Genomic DNA, 20,481 nt, shown 5'->3' with positions numbered 1-20,481 from the left:
CGGCTTACTTCTGATTCAGGACATAAACCTGTGCCTGGCTTACTTTGCTTTAGAGGATAACATGAGATTATCAACAGAATGCTCTCTCATACAAAAGCCAATTACACAGAAACTCGCAGATAGAAACCTAGCATATAAAGGAACAGAGTTTCATTCTCACTTTCTAAATGTTGTAGCTTGATGAACGTATCTTTTCTTTTATGTACACTGAGAGCATATGCACCAAGACAAATTCCTTGTGTGTCCAATCACACTTGGCCAATAAAAAATTCTATTCTATTCTATTCTCTCTAGGATGCCTAGTTTTTACATGCTGGGTTATCCGTTGAACGAAGGAGCATTCCAACCTGGGAAGTCCAATCCACATGCTAAATGGGCTCTCTCCAGGAAGTGTGCTAGATGGAAAAATACAGGACTTGCTAGCCAAGCCAAAACCGAAGAAGGGCACCCCACTTTGAAAGCAGAGCAGGTGGATAGGTTAGTAAAGTGCTAAAAATGTAGCCTTTAACCTAATGCCTTTTGTCCAGGGCAACTGCCAATGTAATAAACCATGCATGTTTAAAATGAAACAGGTCATCTGTGGCTCATGTTTGTTATGATAACATGGCCTTCACCCTCTCATCTGTTATTGATGCAATCTGATATATTAAAAAAGATTATGCATCCCCAATGTTTAACCAGGTACTGCCCCATCCAACAGCAAAAAGTATATTCTTGAAGGAACAATCTGGAAAAATAAGGGAACGACAATTCAAGATGCTTTACTTCTCCCTCAATAGCTATGCCATTATTATTGTGTTTTAGCCTTTTACAGCAGCCTGACGTGGAGCAATTTAGCCAGTGAAGCATTTCCTGCCACTTCCTTCTGTGTCAGGAGAAATGTCAATTTGCTATATATCTGTGTTGCAAAGACACTAGTGACAAAGACATTTTTTTAGGCAGCTTATTCCTAAATCAGAGAATGGAATGGTAACTAATAAATTAAGTAAGATTGATGGGCTGGAAATTAAAAAGACCGAGTGTTGATTTGCATAACATGTTAAATGTGGGTGGTAAGTTTATGCAACTCTGAGAAAATTGGATTAATTGAGTAAACCAGGCACAGCACACAAATACAGTGCTCGGTTTATACAACATGCTTCACCAGGTCAGTTAATTGCTGCACAAACTACTAAGAAACTGACCTTTAATGGTAGGGGTGGAGTGGAGTTTTACTTCATATGTGGCACAAATCCAGCCTGTTAAGTTCCTCGTTAGAAGCCTTGTCTTGTCCCCCAAAATGTGGATTTAATAACAAAATGTGAATTAGCATGAATCTAGCTGAAAAGTTTTATATATAAAGCCAAGCAATAGGGGCTAAGAAAAGTAAGAGCCCTGATCCTATGTAAACCACTAGTTACAGTCTGGAAAATGGGTTCTCTGTAAATACGTAAGTATTCACCAGAACTCCAGATGGCATCCAGGAAATTCTGTTGAATTGAAAAAATATATATTTCATTTAAGCTGAATTAAATCTGAAATCAGATTTACTCTCATGAGCAAAATCACCAAAATCCCTTGAGATTTGGCTTTCCGTAAGATTTAACTCATTTTTAAAAAGATTGGATAGGTACTTGAGCTGTTACGCAAGATCACACACTAGTGTGTGGCATCTACTCAGGAGTTAACTCCAGATTATGTGCAAATTCAACCGATTTTGATTTATCCAATAAGCTCTTGACCACAAAAGCAGTAACTCCAGGTACTTACAATGAAGTTCTACTACCATTCATTTGTCTAACAATTTGTACACTATCTTACTGCACAAATATTTTTAAAGGAAGGAGATTGCTGAGAGGAACTAGGGCTATTAGAGGGAAGACAAATAGATTTGTAGAGAGAACAATGGACAGTTGGGAAAAAGGAAAAACATTCTTGCAATCTACTAAAATGATGTTTACATGCTATCTTAAGCTATGCAATAGTTTAATAGGTTTTAATTGAATAAAACAATTATCTGGTTTGGTGTCATGTGAAGCCATCACCCAAAATTTACAAATTAATCCCCCATTATACTATGATTTAGCTATTATATGTAAATCCATTGTGTCACTCTTTCCAAACCCCCCCAATATCTCCTTTATGAACTCAGAATGAATTAAAGGGGCAGGGAGCATTCAGTCAATCTGCAAAATCTATATTCAGATTCATAGGAAAAGTTTAATGCTCCACTTACCAGCTTTTAACTCTCTAAGAGAACAAGAAACATGTATTTTAAACTCCTCTTGAAAGGCATTGTTGGGCACTGACTCAGCCTTTTGAACTTGGATCTGATAGTTTCAGTTTTGCTGGCAGTTGTTTGTCCTAAAAACTGTAATTGCTTCCTGCACTTTTTTGTCTAACACCAACATCATACTTGTAAAAGTTGTCACATAGGCACAACCTCTGTTAATGACATAGGAGCTAAACTGCTTCATTCCAAGTTGCTATTTGTTCATTAAAGTATTCTAGTAATCCCCACTCCACCCCAAACCAACCTCACCAGTTTATCCTTCTCACCTTTACTTGGTAAAGTAAAATAGCTTTGTTGCAATTTTCAGTACAGCATGCTGAAGTGGTCGTCTCCAGCTGGGACCTCACCAAGATGAAGCTGATTATTCTATTCTTATCTAAGCACTTCCGCTTTCCAGTTCCCCTCCAGTTACACCCTAGTCACCCAGTTTCCTTAGCCACAGATAACCATCACATTGCTTAATAAGACATCACATTATTACATACAGTCAGGAGAAGCCGTATACAACTGCTGTCTCCTTTGACTAGCCCCATCAGCCAGTCACAATGGAAAATCACAACTGAGATGGAAAGACTAAGTGGTCCCAATAATCCACAATTAATAAATCAGACGTATGAACCACACCCAATCCCCCTGCATTGCTCTCATTCATTTAACCTGTACAGCTACAGAAACAATCTCTACTTGATGTTGAAGTATAAGTCAAGTCTCTTTTGCCCTCTGGTCTATTGCTTTTCATGGTACTCAAATCAACATCTCACTTTTTCACCTGGCAAGAGATGGTTGCAAAGATGACCCAAACATCAGTGGAACACCCTAGGAGTGTCCTCAGCACAGGCCAGCATAGCTTGAAGAACCAGTAGACATCAAGATCTGTGGCCTGCCTATGTACATTCATGTCATAACAGAGAAGGAAACTCTATGTCCCACAGGCAGTTCCTCTCTTTCTGAGTCACCATTTCCTCCTCAGCAACTAGACAAAGCTTGTCCTCCTTATTTCCATGCTTAGCTTATCCTTGTTTCACACTCTTCATGCTTATTAGGCAGCTTGCCACTCAGGGAATGAAGCTGTGTACTTGTGTTCTTCTCCCTTGGGTTCAATACCAATGTTCCAGGTGGCTATATCACCTAAACACGTTGATTTTCTTGAATAGTAAACTCTGCACAGTTTCCAGACCAGCTGGGTCCATCCAATGGTCAATGTCACCATGCTCTATTATCCTTTATATTCCTCTAAATCTGCATGTTGAAAAAGCTCTTTACTGATAGTCCTCACTTACAACCATTCGTTTAGTGACTGTTCAATGTTTCAACAGCATTGAAAAAATCTGACTTACATCCAATTCTTGGATGTAACTTATGATCGTTGCAGCATCCCAATGGTCATATGAGCAAATTTGGCCACAGGGCAACCACATGCCCAAATACCCCGGGGTCACATGATCACCACTTGCCACTTCCCAGCCAGCTTCTGACATACAAAATCAATGAGAGAAAGCTGCGTTTGCTTGTCAACCATGTGATTTTCTTAAGAACCGTGGCAAAAAAAGATCATAAAATCAGGTGTGACTCACTTAACAACTGCCATGGTTAGCAATGGAAATTCTGGTCTCAACTGCAGTTGTAAGTTGAGGAGTACCTGTATATTTGATTCATGGCAAAATTCAAACCATCAGAGAAACCAATAATGAAAGTGAAGGGAGATGAGACAGGTGAGCAGCAGCCAAACACAGAACATCTGTGTGGCTGATCATATAGCATTGTCATGGGACACAGGTTTAAATTCAAACTGAAGAATGGTCCCATACTGGCTGGGCTTTAGGTTTCCTACTTACATCTCAGTTGCCTAATCTGTGCAATAAAAAGGTAAAGGTAAAGGTTTCCCTCACACGTACGTGCTAGTCGTTGCCGACTCTAGGGGGCAGTGCTCATCTCCGTTTCAAAGCCGAAGAGCCAGCGCTGTCCGAAGACATCTCCGTGGTCATGTGGCCGGCATGACTCAACGCCAAAGGCACACAGAACGCTGTTACCTTCCCACCAAAGGTGGTCCCTATTTTTTCTACTTGCATTTTTAGGTGCTTTCGAAACTGCTAGGTTGGCAGAAGCTGGGACAAGTAACGGGAGCTCACCCCGTTACACGGCAGCACTAGGGATTCGAACTGCCAAGCTGCCGACCTTTCGATTGACAAGCTCAATGTCCTAGTCCCTGAGCCACCGCATCCCCCTAATCTGTGCAATAGGAACAGTGAAAAAGCACAAGGAATTCAATGGTATCGTGTGACACTGGAAATATGACTGATGGGACAACAATGTGCAATAAGCCCATTATAGACCTAAATATAAGTTAAATATGTGCCAAATAATGTTGAAATACCACGTTTAGACAAAACAGAAATGGCAATGAGGAAATGTTCCAACTAAATTTCCAATTTAATTCCTCTAAACCATAGATATTTTACCACTGCTCTTCATAAAAAAAGACCTTTCTCATTTCATTAAACCGAGTGTTTTTTTTCTTCCCTGATGAGCCAGTCTGAAATTCTGGATATGCTCTGAGAAGGATAAATAGCTTAGGATCGTCACTGAGATGCAGACGGAAGGACATTTTTCCATGCTGTGAAAGAGAAATGTTTCCCACCCCATCTCAATCCAAGATGCAGAGGAACAGATTTTGGCTGAATTGCCCACATCAGCCTGCAGGGTTCTTTTGAGTGTCAATTCCTCCCTAAATGTCTGGGCAAAACTAGGCTTTCTCTCCAGACTTCCAGCCCCATGCAAGTGAGCAGCAACAGTTGTTCTAAGTGGAAAATGTCAGTGGAGGAAGAGAGTTGAGTTCCTGTGTGCACTCAGATAGACCCCAAACAATTCAGAATTACACAATTAATTCTAAGAGATCTTCCCTGAATCCTTGTAAGCAGCTTCCAGGATCCTCCTCATGTTAAATGTATTCATAATCAAAAAGAGACCCAGCCACACTGAAATCATTTCCTCCCTCCCTCAAGGGACCTTTTTATTTTGGGTGATCTATGAACACAGGTTAACAACAGCAAAGGGTCTTGTGGCATCTTTAAGATTAACGCTTTCATTGAAGCATGAGTGGCTGTGGATTGACACAGCCCAGTGTTTCAGATGTACGAAGTGCCCTCGTGATGTACAGTAAAAGGAATGATGATGAATCATACATTATACAGTAAATGTTTATCAAGCCTTAATTCTATACAGAGAGATTGTGATTTCAGTGCTTATCTAGTGTCAAAAAGAAACTCAAGGAACCAAATACACTTTATGTTAGTTTGGAGGTTTAGAGGATACATGGATCTCTGCATGGAATATGTCTCCTGGCTGGTAATTTAACTCAGTTACCCCTGTTGTTTAGAAAGAAAAGGGTAATTGTTTTCAGTAGCAAATGGTCTATCTGTCTAGTTGGTTGCTAACTTGTTTCGTCTATCTCATTCGATCAGTTGAGCCCTGATCTCAAAAGTGTACAATGGTAGGAAAAGAAGTATATGGAGACTCCAGAAATTAATGCATACAGGGTAAGCTGGAGGGGGAATTCTGCTATTATATATCTGGCTTTTGCTGCTAAAAAAAAAATATTCTGTCTAATAGAATCATGCTTAAACATACAGATCTGTTGCTATCAGAGAAATTAATTTGGTACTACTTCCTGAGGCAAGCTTTGCCTTGGCTACAAATTCACAAGGTGGCTAACACCTAACCTTTGTGCTCTCTGTAGAATTGAAATTATGATACAGATTGCTAAACAGCTTTCCAAAGATGACTGAGATAACATATAGATGTACTGCTTGGAACAGCCAATAAAGTTCTGAATTCTTGCCAGTGTTATTGTTGGTGATATCTGGCAGCATGGGAACACACACACACAAACACACCAGATCTGCTAGCATATTTGACCAAGTAAAAAAATAGCACAGTTGATCACAACTCCTGGTAACAATGATAAAACGCATAGCTTTTCTCTCCAGTTCACAACTGCCTGGATTTGAACCATGGGAGATTTTCTTTCTCTCCCCCCTTTTCTTGCTGTGAATTGTTCTCCTTGCTAAACATGCAAATAAGTCTGAGATGGCAGCGGGGGCTAGAACATTTCCATATGGTCATATGCCACAAAGGCGCTGCTAGCCCTCTGGAGCAGAAAGTAATTGGTATACAAAACATTTTCCCTGCAAGCTTCTTTTTATGAAGCACATGGCTGAGGTACAGAGTTAAAGCATATTCATGAAAACATCGTATCTGCTTCTAAAAATACTGGGTTTTTTCCAAGAAAGAAATCAATTAACTGACAGGCACTCAATAAAGTTGGACACAAATAATATATTTACTTTAAAACTAGCTTCACAGGGCCCATCTCAGGGAATCCTGAGATCTCTAGTTCTATGAATATTGTTAACGATCTTTAATTAGACATTTATCCTTATCAAGGTATAATGTAGTATAAATCTATCAAATGGTTATTGGGAGTTGTAGTCCAGCAAACGTAGTGGGTTAGGTTAGGATTGCTTTAGATTGGCCTGAGAATGGAGTCCTGTGAATAGAGTCAAGCTAGGCTAGAGATGTGACTTAAAGTCCCGCACTTGGAATGAATGCTCCATAACGCAAGATACCGCCATCTGTAAATTAGGATTTCAGGCCAAACTGCTAAAACTACATGGATCTGATCCCCATTTAATTTAAAAACAAAAAAAAACATGGAAGATGTACATAAGCTGTTCTTAAATGCCTTGCAGATTTATGGATAATACATCTGACATCCAACTTACCTAAATATGAGCCAATTATTGCTAAAAAGCAAGCACCTCAAAACTAAATATTTATATATGGTAATTGCCAGGTAATTGAAGAGTATTTTTAACATTTTCACAGACTGTTTATTGCCTTATGAGTTCAAATCAAAAGGTTGTTAATACCTTGAATTGCCAAGGCTGAGATTACTAGTTCAGTTCATTGAACTGAAATATGGTTTATTTTGTTTTGAGAATATATGTAACTCCACCTATAATTGCTTGTGAATCATGATTTAAACATATGCAATCTGCCTACAAATAATAAAAATAACTCTGAATTGTATAAGATAGGATAATGTCAATACTCTGTTCATGAATTGTGTCTGTGTGGAGGGGGAGGAATTTAAAAACCAATACAAACTAGTTTTTTTAAAAAATAATAATAATAAAAATAACTCATTTTATATATATTTTATTATTGAGTGCCCAGAGTCATGAGAGTCCGGTGGCAAACAAATACAATAAATTATTAAATTTGTTTTACTGCGTTTCAGTCTTATGAGATTTGCTGCCAAGAAACGGGCAGCCCTGTAAATAATAATAAATATATAATAATGAAACTGTGCACAGCTCTGTGTGTGGTAAAACATATTTGTGCAGGGTGGAATTGAGGAGGAGTAGCAATACTTCTCACAGGATTGTAACATTTGGATATGAGACTCCCAAATGCCAAACGTCTGTGCCTTTCTATAGTCATAAATGGCATCCAATCCTGGTTTTCTTAACAAAATACAGAGCCAGGGTCTGATCCTTTTATAATCCACATTTCTAAGCATTCAACCAAAAACAATGATAGTTCCGCAGAACTGTTTACAGTTGCTGCAAGTTGGGTATTTCTAAATCCAAATTTAAATACCAGAGAAAAAATATCCTTCATAGATGTATGTTGTGCTCTACATCTCTCCTGGTCATGACTGGGCATATGGATGGGCAAGCCCAGAACTACAAGTTCACCTTTACTTTTTCCTTCTCCATATGAATGTCTGAAGCATACATTGATATCCTCCTATGCCCAAGGTAAAATCCCACAAACTGCTTCCACTCACCTATACCAGAAGAGGAAAAAGGTGCTTGTACATGATTGAAAAATTCCTGTGCAAACAAGCATGCCTCTCCTTACTGTCTCAATGGCATAGCTGGATTACCGTAGCAACAGCTAAGCTGATATCCCTCTCAGTGGGGATCATTCCATAAAGAACCACTGGGCAGTGAGTTAAAATGCAAATGGGCCTGGATCTTTCTATCTGGTCATACTTAACTATTGGAAATAACGTAAGAAAATGGGATTCCATTGTGGCATTTCCTCCAGCCCAAATTTCAGTTCAGTTCTTCATGCTATCCCTGGAAGTACAAGTAGTCCTTGACTTATCACTGATCACTTAGCAACCATGCAAAGTTATGAAGGACCTTCCAATTGGTACTGATGGCACAGTGGTGAAAGTGCAGTATTGCAGGCAAACTCCGCCCACAGCTTGGAGTTCACTCCTGACAAGGGCTCAAGGTTGACTCAGCCTTCCATCTTTCCAGGGTTGATAAAATAAGGAAGCAGATTGTTGGAGGCAATATGCTGACACTATAAACAACCCAGACAGTGCTGTAAAACACTATGTAATTGCTATTCCTATTCCTATTGCTATAATCCAATTCCAAAGTTTGAATGACTACCGCTCCTCGCCATCAGGTGACTGCATTTCAAGTGCTCAGCAATTGGCCTGTGTTTATGGCCATCTGCAATATCCCACAGTCATGCGACTGCAATTTACAAGTATTAACTTCCAGTTTTCAGCAAAAAAGCCTCATAGCAAACAATGAATTCACTTACGATGGCTGCTAAGATTGTAAAATTAAGTCAGTCACATGAATGACCCGCTTGATGACTGTCACAACTTACAGTCATATGTCAAGGACTACCTCCTATGTTAGTGGTATGTATAGCAAACTTTCCTATTATAAAGAACAGAAGGGAATTACTGATTATTTTATTTCTAAAAAATAGTGCATTAGCAAAGAATATAATTCTCCAATATCCCCAATTTCTAACTCCATTGTCCAGTGTTATCACCTAGTTTACTGTGTATCACCACATTTATATACTTAAAATAAAAACTTGAGAGAAGAGGAGCACATGGTGATAACCATGGATGAGGAAATGGATGAAGAGCACAGGAGAAAGGGCAGTATTCATGCATTTGTTTTAATACTGTGGTAAGTCATAATGTAGTGATTAGATCCAGGGTAATCTCTGAGTCCAGAACATATATTAAATTCTAGTTTTAGGGGATTATCTAAACTATAGTTTGTAACTATGCTTAGTAGTTAGGTTTACCCACCTACTAAACCATATAGCATGCCATTCAAATACTAATGGGGATGAATATTACTCCCTGGTTAACTTTGCCTTCCAATTCCTGAAAGAGTGAGCCGGCCTGCTGTAGTGGTTCGAGTGTTGCACTAGGATTGGGGAGATCCACCTTCAAGTCCCCCATCAGCTATAGAAACTTGCTGGGTAGCTGATACTCAGCCCCCTCTGCCTCCCTCCAATAGCTGCTGCTATCTATAAAAATGGGAGGAGAATGTGCTAGCTAGACTGCTTCTGGCTCTTGAGTTCCCAGCTGAAAAGCAGGATATAAATCATAAATAAATAAAATTACCACAGGTAGACTACAAAACTATGGATGACCAAAGAATCAAGGTATCTCTTTGCTGCCATCTACTGGCTGTCCAGATTTTTGCAACCCAGATCTTGTAGCCCTGTGTGATTGGATCAGTCATATATCTCTGCTAATATATTCTTATTTTTTGCAATCTTTGCTGACAGTTAGAGAGGCTAACATAGGAACAAACAATGAAGGCCAGTATAATATTTTCTCTGTAACATGTAGAAATGTCTACCAGGAAATGTTTGCCAAGCACAAGCATGACAGGACAGGAGCTAAAATGGAGGGTAACCAGGATGCTGTGATAGCTGCCAGGGGCAGCAGCATCTGATTCATCACTGAAAGTTAAATAGCCTATCAGTGATTAGTGCCAAACATAAATATGAATAGGCTATCAGGGAGCCCTGCCATCTCTCTGAATCTGCTAATACATGTGTAACTGATGTGGCTCCTACTATCAAGGACAATGCAGGGCATCTGGGCTTGAAGCAAGATACTCTATCTTAATTCCACTTATTAGTACTATGATAGTCACTCGACGCACACCACGTCAGAATTTACCCCGCACTCTAAATGCCAAATAGTATGATCAGGTAGAAAATCTTGTTAATTGTATTAAGAAGGCAAATGTGCCATTGTGAGAAAAAGCAACATTGCTTCTCTTTAGTTAAGAATGACAATCAATTGATGGTGTCAGGCACAATAAATCAGGAAGTAAGGAGGTTCAAATGACTACACGTTGGTTGATTGCATGCTAATGCTCCATAAGAATCTGAACTACTAACAGCCAAAGCAAATTGCTGGTGTCAACGGACTTTTCATCAGCAAGTCAATAGAATTTAAGATATATATTTTTTGCGCGCGAAGGGACTTGAGACTGATGACATGCTTGACTCCTCCCTCAGCTCAGCCTGTCATCTCCTACAGATGTGAAATTAATTTGTTTCAACATTGTTCCTGAAATTCTCATCTGTGAATTATGATGTTGAAAATTTCACTGGATATTCTCAAAGCATCTGCCAATTTCTCTCTAAATATTTGACTGGATTCGAGTGTCTGTGTTATTTTATTTTGATATTAAATATTTGACAGTTGACATTTTAACAAATCTGACATGCAACAGTACTTCCTATCTGGGAAGCAACAGCTGAGGAGATTTCACACTGCATGCCTTCTGAAACCAAAATAAACAAACAAATGATGCCAAAGATTTTTACCACAAAGATTTAAAATCAAGTATTTCAGGCAGTGGTCTAAAAGTATAATTACTATCAAAATAATAAAATTACATATTCTGAATATTGATAACTTCAGAAACCTCAGCATTCTCACAAAGGAAGTTGTGAACTGTCAGTATTTGCATTTGAATTGTTAATGTTCTCACAAGTTCTCAAGTAAGAATGCTGAAATCTTTCATCATTTGGTGATTTTGTGAGATTTCTGCCATTTTATAATACTATAATTTATTTTATTCTGAGACATTGCAACTTACATTTAGAAGTATGATACATGCATTATCATTTGCACGCCTTTCAAAGGCCTTGAAGTTCTCTGCCCTATCTCCTGCCACTGTGTTTCATACATCCTTCTTGTTTGAGGAATGTTGACATGCTTGAAATTTTCCCTCAATTTTACTGCATTTTGTTTTAGTGGGTTATTTGTATTTTTATATTTGGGGTTATTTTTTATTTCATGCTTTTAATCGCTCGGAGTTGCAGTTCACAAGTTGAGCAGCCATACAAATCTTGTACTTGGCGCAATCGATCAAACAAGGAAAACAAACTTTTGCGCTAACCAATACTTTATTCAGTAGCTGTGGATCAACAGATCATATAATGTATAAATCTAGTCTTTGTTTATTAATTTTAAAATTCTCCGTACTCCACTTTTTGTTCTGATTTTGAATATGCTTAGATCTTGAAGGTTCTAACTTGGCCTTTATTAAAGCTATGGGACATTGTGCTAATTTTAATCTCATAAAACCTTCCATGGGGACCCTTATGTGTAAAACTGAAGTGCAAATGCATTGTGCAAGCATGGATAATAATAATAATCTGTTTGGGTTCAGGTGCCTACATCATTTCTCAAAGTCACAATGGTAATGTCAGGCTCCATTCATAAGGATTCAGCTAAAAATCTCCAACTCAAATATGGCATAATTTGTTTGTATATTAATATTTGGCAGAAATCTTTCAGATACACCTTATAGTGCAGCTAGATAGCAATTCTTACGGCCAGTTGATTAAAGCAACATTTCATTGTTGAAATACTTTCTGTCAATGTGAGAATGCAGTTCACTCTTATACCCATCAGAGTCCAAACCCACTTTTCCTTCTTCTCTTTCGAATTACTAACACTGCCCTCTGCTTCATGGCCTATAAACCAAGCGTTGTCCGTTACTGCCCCAAAAACTAATGGTTCTTCGTTTATTACTCACAGGGAAACTCTACTACACCACAATATTCCATTTCTGATTTATGTGACCAGGGAACATAGGAAAAAGAAAGGTGGTTACAGATTGACAGCCCCTAAGGTTAAATAAAACCACAAATATACTTTTTTAGGTATTGGTTTGTACAGAAGGAATCATTTTGGATATGCTGAACTCATCATGAAAAGTTAAAAACAAAAAAGGTGCACACACTAAAATCCCCCTCCCATTTTTTTAAAAAAAATGTGACTTTTAGCTTCAGTTACAATGGTTTATCAAAGATCAAAACTGGAATTTATTCAAAGCAAAACTGGAGGAATTCTTTTATAAAATAGAAGGTAAAAGTCCTGTCTCAATGTTCTCAAAAGCAGTTCTCATTGTCTAGATTTACAAGACTAAATTCCAGTTCCACCCACCCCAACTTTCCGTCATCTCCATAATGGGGCAGCAGGAGTACAATTTTCCAATAATATTCATATTTGCCCTTCTGTATTTTCCTAAACTGGTCCCAGTTTAATAACTATTCAAAATGGAAATTAGAACTCAGATTTTGCTGCCATCTGGTGTTAAGAATATTATAGAAGTATATATGTTGATAACAATATATACTGAAAGCATAACTGAATAAGTATATCAAACAATCTAGCTTCAATTGGAGGCCCAGACCTCAGCAAATCTGAAGAATGCAAGATTAGAATTATATAATATTTCCAGAGAATTAAGATACCAAATGAAAGTAGCATAAGTCCACAATAAGTCCTTCTTGTGAGGGAGCCTTCTCCTCTTTCTTTAATTCCTCAGCAGATTCAGTGCCATCAATAGGTGCAGCTTTGCTAGGATTTGCCAGGTAATTATAGCCATTGGAAATCTGTCCCCACCACAAATCTACTATCAACCAGAAAGTGTTCAGCTGCAGGATTGTCACTTCACTTTGGAAAAAAAGAGGGAAGGAGCCTTATTAGTTGGCATATATATATTTGTTTCCTGAGGTTTTCACGGGTGTTTGTATGTAGGTCTTTGGTTATTCGGGTTTTCTCCCGCGTAAAATTGGAAGTGTCTTGGCAACGTTTCGACGAAGTCTCATGCGTCATCTTCAGGCTGGTGTTTACAGCTTCGTGCTTCTAGGAGCAATGTGTGATCGCAGCTGTTTCTTCCTTTTAACTGCTAGTGGGGGTTTGAACTGATTGGTTGGGGAGCTTGGCTGTGTTCTGATTGGGTGGAAGTGTGTTCTGATTGGTTGGGAGTTTGGCTTTGCTCTGATTGGATGGTGGGGTTGGCTGTGCTCTGATTGGATGGGGGTGTGTTCTGTTTGGGTGGGGGATTTGGTTGTGCTCAGGTTAGTCTGAGTTGCAGGGAGATTTGAGTTGGTGAGCTGCATTGCTGTTGTTTGGCTTCGCATTCATAGTCGTGCTACATCTTCATGGGGGTATCAGTCTGTTGCATGTATGGGTTGGAGGGGTTTGGAATGGCTAATGATACAGCTGCGGTCTGGTTTCTGGTCCGCGGTCATGCTTCATCATTGGTGTGGGTTTGAGTCCGCTTTCTGTGTGGATGTGTGGTAGTGACATGCAGTGTGGCACTCGTGAGTGTGGGTCTTGCGTCATTCTTCATGTTAGGGACTCGTTTGTCGATAAGGGCGGGTTTCCAAATGGCTGGTAGGCGGGAGGTATCATCTCGTTTATTCATGCTGTGTGGGCGTTTTTCTATCTCGATGACTTCTCTGATTATTCTGTTGTTAAAGTGTTCAGTTTTGGCGATAGTTCTGGTATTTTTAAAGTCAATTTTATGTCCTGTGGCTTTAAGGTGTTGGACCAGGGAAGAAGTTGGTTCCTCTTTTCTTACTAAGTTCTTATGTTCTTCAATGCGTGCACTTATTCTTCTGTTGGTTTGTCCGATGTATGTGGAGCTGGACACCTTAAAGCCACAGGACATAAAATTGACTCCCCCCCACCCAAACAGAACACACCCCCAGCCAATCAGAGCACAGCCAACCCCAACATCCAATCAGAGCACAGCCAACCCCAACATCCAATCAGAGCACAGCCAAACCCCCAACCGATCAGAACACACCTCCACCCAATCAGAACACAGCCAAGCTCCCAACCAATCAGTTCAAGCCCCCACTAGCAGTTAAAAGGAAGAAACAGCTACGATCACACATTGCTCCTAGAAGCACGAAGCTGTAAACACCAGCCTGAAGATGACGAATGAGACTTCATCGAAACGTCGCCAAGACACTTCCAATTTTACACGGGAGAAAACCCGAATAACCAAAGACCTACACACACACACACACACACACACACACCTACCATGCTGCTTAATGCCAAGTGTTGAGTTAATTGTGGGGGGGAGGGAATGCAAAAAAATAAAAGGACCCAACAGGTGAAAATATGCCTATTTTTCAATATGCTGTAGAATTTCAGGAGTTGCTCCTTCCTACATCTCTATAAAACTGTAGCAGCATCTGCTCATCCTCAGAGGACCTTTGTGTTTTACCATCAAACAGTCCTGGAGGGAAAGTTCAAGAACATTCAGTTCCAGCCCATGCTCAGACAGAGCAACTGAAACAGTTTTTGTGTGCCTCATCTATTATCCTTGATATTCTGACATGCTATTTCCTCTCTCCTCTTATTCCTGTCTGAGTATTTGGGCTGGCCTACAGAAGATAACTTTTTTTCTTTGTATTGACAAATCAGTCTATAGAAAATTGCTGGAAGGTTACCTGATTTTGCTCCAGTTATGATCACTAAAAGAAAGTGCTGGGTCCAAGTGTGTGTGTGTGTGGTGTCATTTAGTACAGCCCACAAGGCTTATTAAACTGATAATAAAACTGATGATATTACCTAGTTTGGTAATGAAACGTCTGCAAGAAAACAATCAAGCTCAGAGAGCACCAAGGACAGTTCATTTTGTTGATTCTTTGATTCCTGTCACCATGTAAAATTTACATCTCATTTCACTTAATTTTATTGTTGGTTTCTGATCCTTGGGTCATAACATCATCATCATCATCATCCTAGGAAGAGAAAATGCGCAATCTAAGAGTAGGATTTGAAAAGACTCCAAAGACTTCTACTCCCAGAATTCTACATCAGCACGGGAGTGGAATTCCACAGGTCTTAAAAGTTGCTGAGGGTGAGAAGAACTGCCATAAAGGATTGGGGAAGATAATGTTTAATGAATTAATCATGATTAAAAGTAGCCCAAGCAACCATGAAAATGCAATATTGCTGGAATCAGGGAAAGGATCTCCACTGGAACTGGGCCCAGCTAAAAGGGAAGGTTGCTTAGCTGCAAGGAACAGTTTTCACACATGTGAGGGGTGGGCGCTAAAAATGTCTGGGAGTTGCTAGGAAAGTAATCCATGAGCCCCACGATATCACCCAGTTTCCTTCACTTCCTTTCAGCCAGAAATACGTTGAATAGCTTGCCTTCCCTTACTTTTTCTTTGATACCAGCAAAGGCTACAAAACAAGCCTGCATTCCAAAGTCATCACCTCTGATGTATTTGGAAAAAAGTCTGATAATATCATTGTGAAGCATTACAATATGCTTAAGGGATCTCAGCAGCAGAGAAAACAAGAGGTACATATTTGCTTTCAGTTATTACCCTGGGAGTAAGGCTACTGGCTACTTATCTTCTCTCCCACTATGCATGTTCCCTCCTAGAGTGGAGACATGTTTCAAATGCTGGGATCGTAACAGAGAAACATGCCAAAAGTGCCAGGTAAATCAGCTCTGCCCTGCTCATGTATGGCTTGTTTTGCCAGTTTCTGATATGCAATGGTCATGGCCACCAGGCTGAGCCTGAGCTCATAGTTGGTTCTTTTGCACAAATCTCCCATTTACTTTCTTTGGTGCTTCCATCTCAAATCCACAATGTGATACAAATGAAGGCAACGCAGTCACACAGATAATGGAGTTCTAAAGTAGCCATTCCCATCCTGTATTCTCCAGGTTCTCCTGTTCTTCTCCCTTAAACCCTTGGATCCCATCTCCTGTCCTCAGCAGCCAATGTGACAATGATGGGAAAATGGAGGCCCAGATATGTAAAGATCACAAGTGTAGAGAAGACTGGGACAGAGAGCTCAACATCCCACTGATTCACCTACAGGCTTGGCATCTCCAAATAATTTCAGCACTGAATTAGATGGGCTGGGTTTTCCTTAGGCTCATTTGATCCAAAACTACTTATCCAGTGAAATGGGGAATTTAAGAATTCCTACCTCCTTAATGTATTTCATTCTCAAAAGCCGTTGCTATGCCTATGAGGAGACAATCAGGGAGAAGTTAAAGACCAAATTGATATCCCATAAAAAAAGAAGTCCCAGGGTGTAAAAGCTGAAAATTGCAAACAGACTGCAAACAGCTAACTTTAGCTATACACCATGAGTGAGATCCAGCCAAGAGACAAAATAGAAGAGCCATTACGTTTGAACAAGATTTCTAAATAAATACATTACACTGGCTTATTTTTTTTTTATTTTTTTTATTTATTTTTTTATTTATTTATTTTATTTATTTATTTTATTTATTTATTTGTCACAACGGTATATATAAGCATAAGCATGAAAATAACTATATAATATATAAGCATATATATGAGCATACGTATGTAATAACTATATTAATTGGATATAATGAAAGGAAACAATAGGACAGGAACGGTAGGCACGCTTGTGCTCTTATGCACGCCCCTTACAGACCTCTTAGGAATGGGGTGAGGTCAATTTGTTTTTGGTTAAAGCTTTGGGGATTTTGAGAAGAGACCACAGAGTCAGGTAGTGTGTTCCAAGCACTAATAACTCTGTTACAGAAGTCATATTTGCTGCAATCAAGATTGAAACGGTTAACATCGAGTTTAAATCTATTGTTTGCTCTTGTATTGTTATGATTGAAGCTGAAGTCGTCTTCAACAGGAAGGACATTGCAATAGATGATTCTATGAATTAAACACAGGTCCTGTCGAAGTCAGCGGAGTTCTAAGTTTCCTAAATTCAAGATTTCAAGTCTGGTGGCATAAGGTATTTTGTTGTATTCAGAGGAGTGGAGAACTCTTCTTGTAAAATATTTCTGGACACGTTCAATTGTATTGATGTCTAAAATGTGGTATGGGTTCCAGACAGGCAAGCTGTATTCAAGAATTGGTCCAGCAAATGTTTTATAAGCTCTGGTTAGCAGTGTAGTGTTTCTGGAGAAGAAGTTACGTAAGATTAGGTTTACAACTCTTAAAGCTCTTTTTGCGATGTAGTTGCAGTGGGCTTTGGCACTCAGGTCATTGGATATGAAAACTCCAAGGTCTTTGACAGGGTGGGGGTCATCTGTAAGGTAATGTCCATCGAGTTTGTATTTAGTGTTTAGATTCTTTTTTCCAATGTGTAAGACAGAGCATTTGCTGCTTGAGATTTGGAGTTGCCAAGTTTTTGACCATTCTGACACAAAGTCAAGGTCTTTTTGAAGGGTAGCTGTATTGTTGGTAGTGCTAAATATTTTGCACTACCTTCGTCAGCGAAGAGAACACAATTACTTTTAATATGGTCACAGAGATCATTAATGTATAATATAAAGAGTGTTGGTCCAAGAACACTGCCTTGGGGAACACCGCTACTGACAGGAACAGGATTTGATAGGGCACTGCCTATTTTGACTACTTGTTGTCTGTTTGACAGGAATGCTTTTATCCAATTGTGGAGAGGTCCAGAGATGCCGTAGGATTTTAATTTTAGGAGAAGTATGTCATGTACCACTGAGTCAAAAGCTTTACAGAAGTCTATGTAAATTGCATCTATTGTTTTGCCTTGAACAAGATTTGTAGTCCATATGTTTTTGCAGTGAAGAAGTTGTAAGTTACATGATAGTTTTTTTCTGAAACCGAATTGTTTATTAGAGAGTAGATTGTTTCTAGGTGGAGGGTAATGGATTGGTTGATGATAGATTCCGTAACTTTACAGGTGACACAGCATAGACACAACACTCTCTACTGTTTTTATTTGGCTGTGAACCGCCCTGAGTCCTTCGGGAGAAGGGCGGTATAAAAATCTAATAAATAATAGTAATAATAATAATAATAGAGAGATAGTCTGTAATTTTCAACTAAGCTGGGGTCTCCTTTTTTGAAGACAGGGATGACCGTGGCTAGTGACCAAAGTTTGGGAAGGGAACTGGTTGTGAAGGCTTTTCCAAAGATTATGCTTAGGGGTTTTGCTATATTAGAGGAAAGTTTTTTTAAGAAGTATGCACATAGTCCATCAGGTCCTATAGATAGGGATGGTTTCAGTTTGTGAAGAGCTTTTTCAACATTTTCTTCAGTGAAATCTATATGTGTTAGGTTGTTGTTGGTGCGGTTTGGGAATGTCGGGTATGAGCAATTACTGTTAACAAAGACTGAGCCGAAGAATGTGTTAAAGAGGTTTGCTTTAACCATTTCATCATTATTTTCTTTGCTGTTAGATTCTTTTAGTGGTGGGATAGATCTCGAGTCATTAAGTTTGTTGTTCACAAAATTATAAAAAGCACGATTGGAATTTGTGCGCAGAAGGTCTTCTTCTTGCTTGGTGTGGTAATTGGTGCATTCAATTTTTATTTGATTGCATATATCTCTGTAGTGGTTTTTGAAATTAGCTACATGTCCCTTTTTGTTTTTTCTCCAAAGGATTTTTTTTTTTGGATTGAAACTTTTTTATTGATATGGGTAATTTGTTTTTCCTGATTTTGGTGGTGGTTTGTGGTACATAGAGTTTAATGACTCTATTGACTTCGAGTAGGAAAACTCTGTAGTGGTCTTCAGCAGTGATACAGGTTGAGAATAGAATTTGCCAGTCAAGAAATGAGAGGTAGGTGTTTATAAGGTCATAGTTGGCTTTTTTGAAATTGTAGTTTGGAATACTATTATTATGATGATTTTTGTAAGGGCGTATATTGAGACAAAAGTCTATCATGCTGTGGTCACTGTTGGAAAAGGGTTCTTTTATTTGTAGTCCATAAATTGAGTTTGAGTTGTTGCAGAAGATGAGGTCAAGGCAGTTGTTGAGTCTTGTATTGTTAGTTACTAGTTGTTCAAGACCTAGATTTGTAACAGCGTTGTATAGGGTAGTATGGATGGGTTCAGTTGTACATTCGTTAGTTATCCAGTTAATAAGAGGTATATTGAGGTCACCCAGGAAGATTAGAGGATATGGGCAAGAGGTAGCCCAAGTTAGTAGTGAGGTTAACATGTTCGCATGTGCGATGTCGTATTCAGGGGCTCTGTAGCATAGTAGGAATCGAAGTGTGGTGTTAAGGGACAGGTCGCACACAATAGTTTCCGGGATAGCAAGTTTATGTGCAACTTGAACATTTTTTAGATTCAGTGACTTTTTATGAAAGATAGCTACTCCACCTCCGCTGCGGGTTTCACGATCTGATCTAAAAACATGGTACTCTTTGTTTGAAATAATGGAGTCAGGGATGGATGAGTTCAGCCATGTTTCGTATACAAATATAATATCAAATGTACCATTGTTTAACATAATGATAAATTCAGGCAATTTGTTTACAATGCTTCTTGCATTTATCAATTTGCATTTAAGATCTGCTACGTTTGGTGAAGAGGAAATAAGGGGAGTGCGTACCTATTTGTTGATGATAGTTGGTTGAAGGTTCTGATCCACGAATATTTAGAGGTTCTGTTCAAAGGGCATTTGAAGGTTGGTTGGTTGAGTTACGAATGGTTGGAGGTTTTGTTCAATGGGCAGTTGAAGGTTGGTTGGTTGAGCTACGGTTAGTTGAACAATGGATGGTTGAACAATGGGTGGTTGAGATTTTTGTACGACGGATGATTGGAAGTTCGGTGCGACAGTTGGTTGGATGCTTTGATTGGTGGGGGGTTGGATGTTGGCCAGTTGGTTGTAGTTTTTTTTTTTTTATGCAGTCAGCATGGTAGTCAATGTAAAGGTTGGTTTCTCCTTCATCTTGCCTTCGTTTGAGTTCTGTGCGAAGTTCACGAGAGCGAATCCGTTGAAGAAAAGATAGATCAGGTCTTGCTCTAAGTTTGTTGAGGCTGAGGTTGGTTCTGGCAATTTTGTTTATGGCTTGAATGAACTTTTTTTTGCTGATTTCATTTATGCAGATGACTCTACAGAATTTTGGTGCCACTGAGCCATTGCTGTTTTTGTATTCAGGTCCATCTCTGAAGACTTCCGTTATATCTTCATGGGGAGAGGGTGGGTGAAATGTAATTTTTAATAATGTTACAAACTTGAGTAATATCTGATTCACTGGTATTATCTAATCCAAATAATATTGCATTTTGACGTTTCTGTTCTTTCAATGGTA

At 39.0% G+C, this 20,481-nt stretch overlaps 1 protein-coding gene across 9 annotated transcripts in view; it reads right to left on the bottom strand.

Annotated features, from left to right (window-relative positions):
• The window catches only part of IQSEC2 (IQ motif and Sec7 domain ArfGEF 2), a 166,811-nt gene that overhangs the window by 62,680 nt on the left and 83,650 nt on the right, over nucleotides 1-20,481 (bottom strand). The gene's annotated exons all lie outside the window — the stretch shown is intronic.

The sequence above is a fragment of the Ahaetulla prasina genome, chromosome 2 (genome assembly GCF_028640845.1).
Source record: "Ahaetulla prasina isolate Xishuangbanna chromosome 2, ASM2864084v1, whole genome shotgun sequence".
In the NCBI taxonomy this organism is placed as follows: domain Eukaryota; kingdom Metazoa; phylum Chordata; class Lepidosauria; order Squamata; family Colubridae; genus Ahaetulla; species Ahaetulla prasina.
The sequence above is the reverse complement of the archived record's forward strand: the minus strand, read 5'-3'. Positions and strand labels throughout refer to the sequence as shown.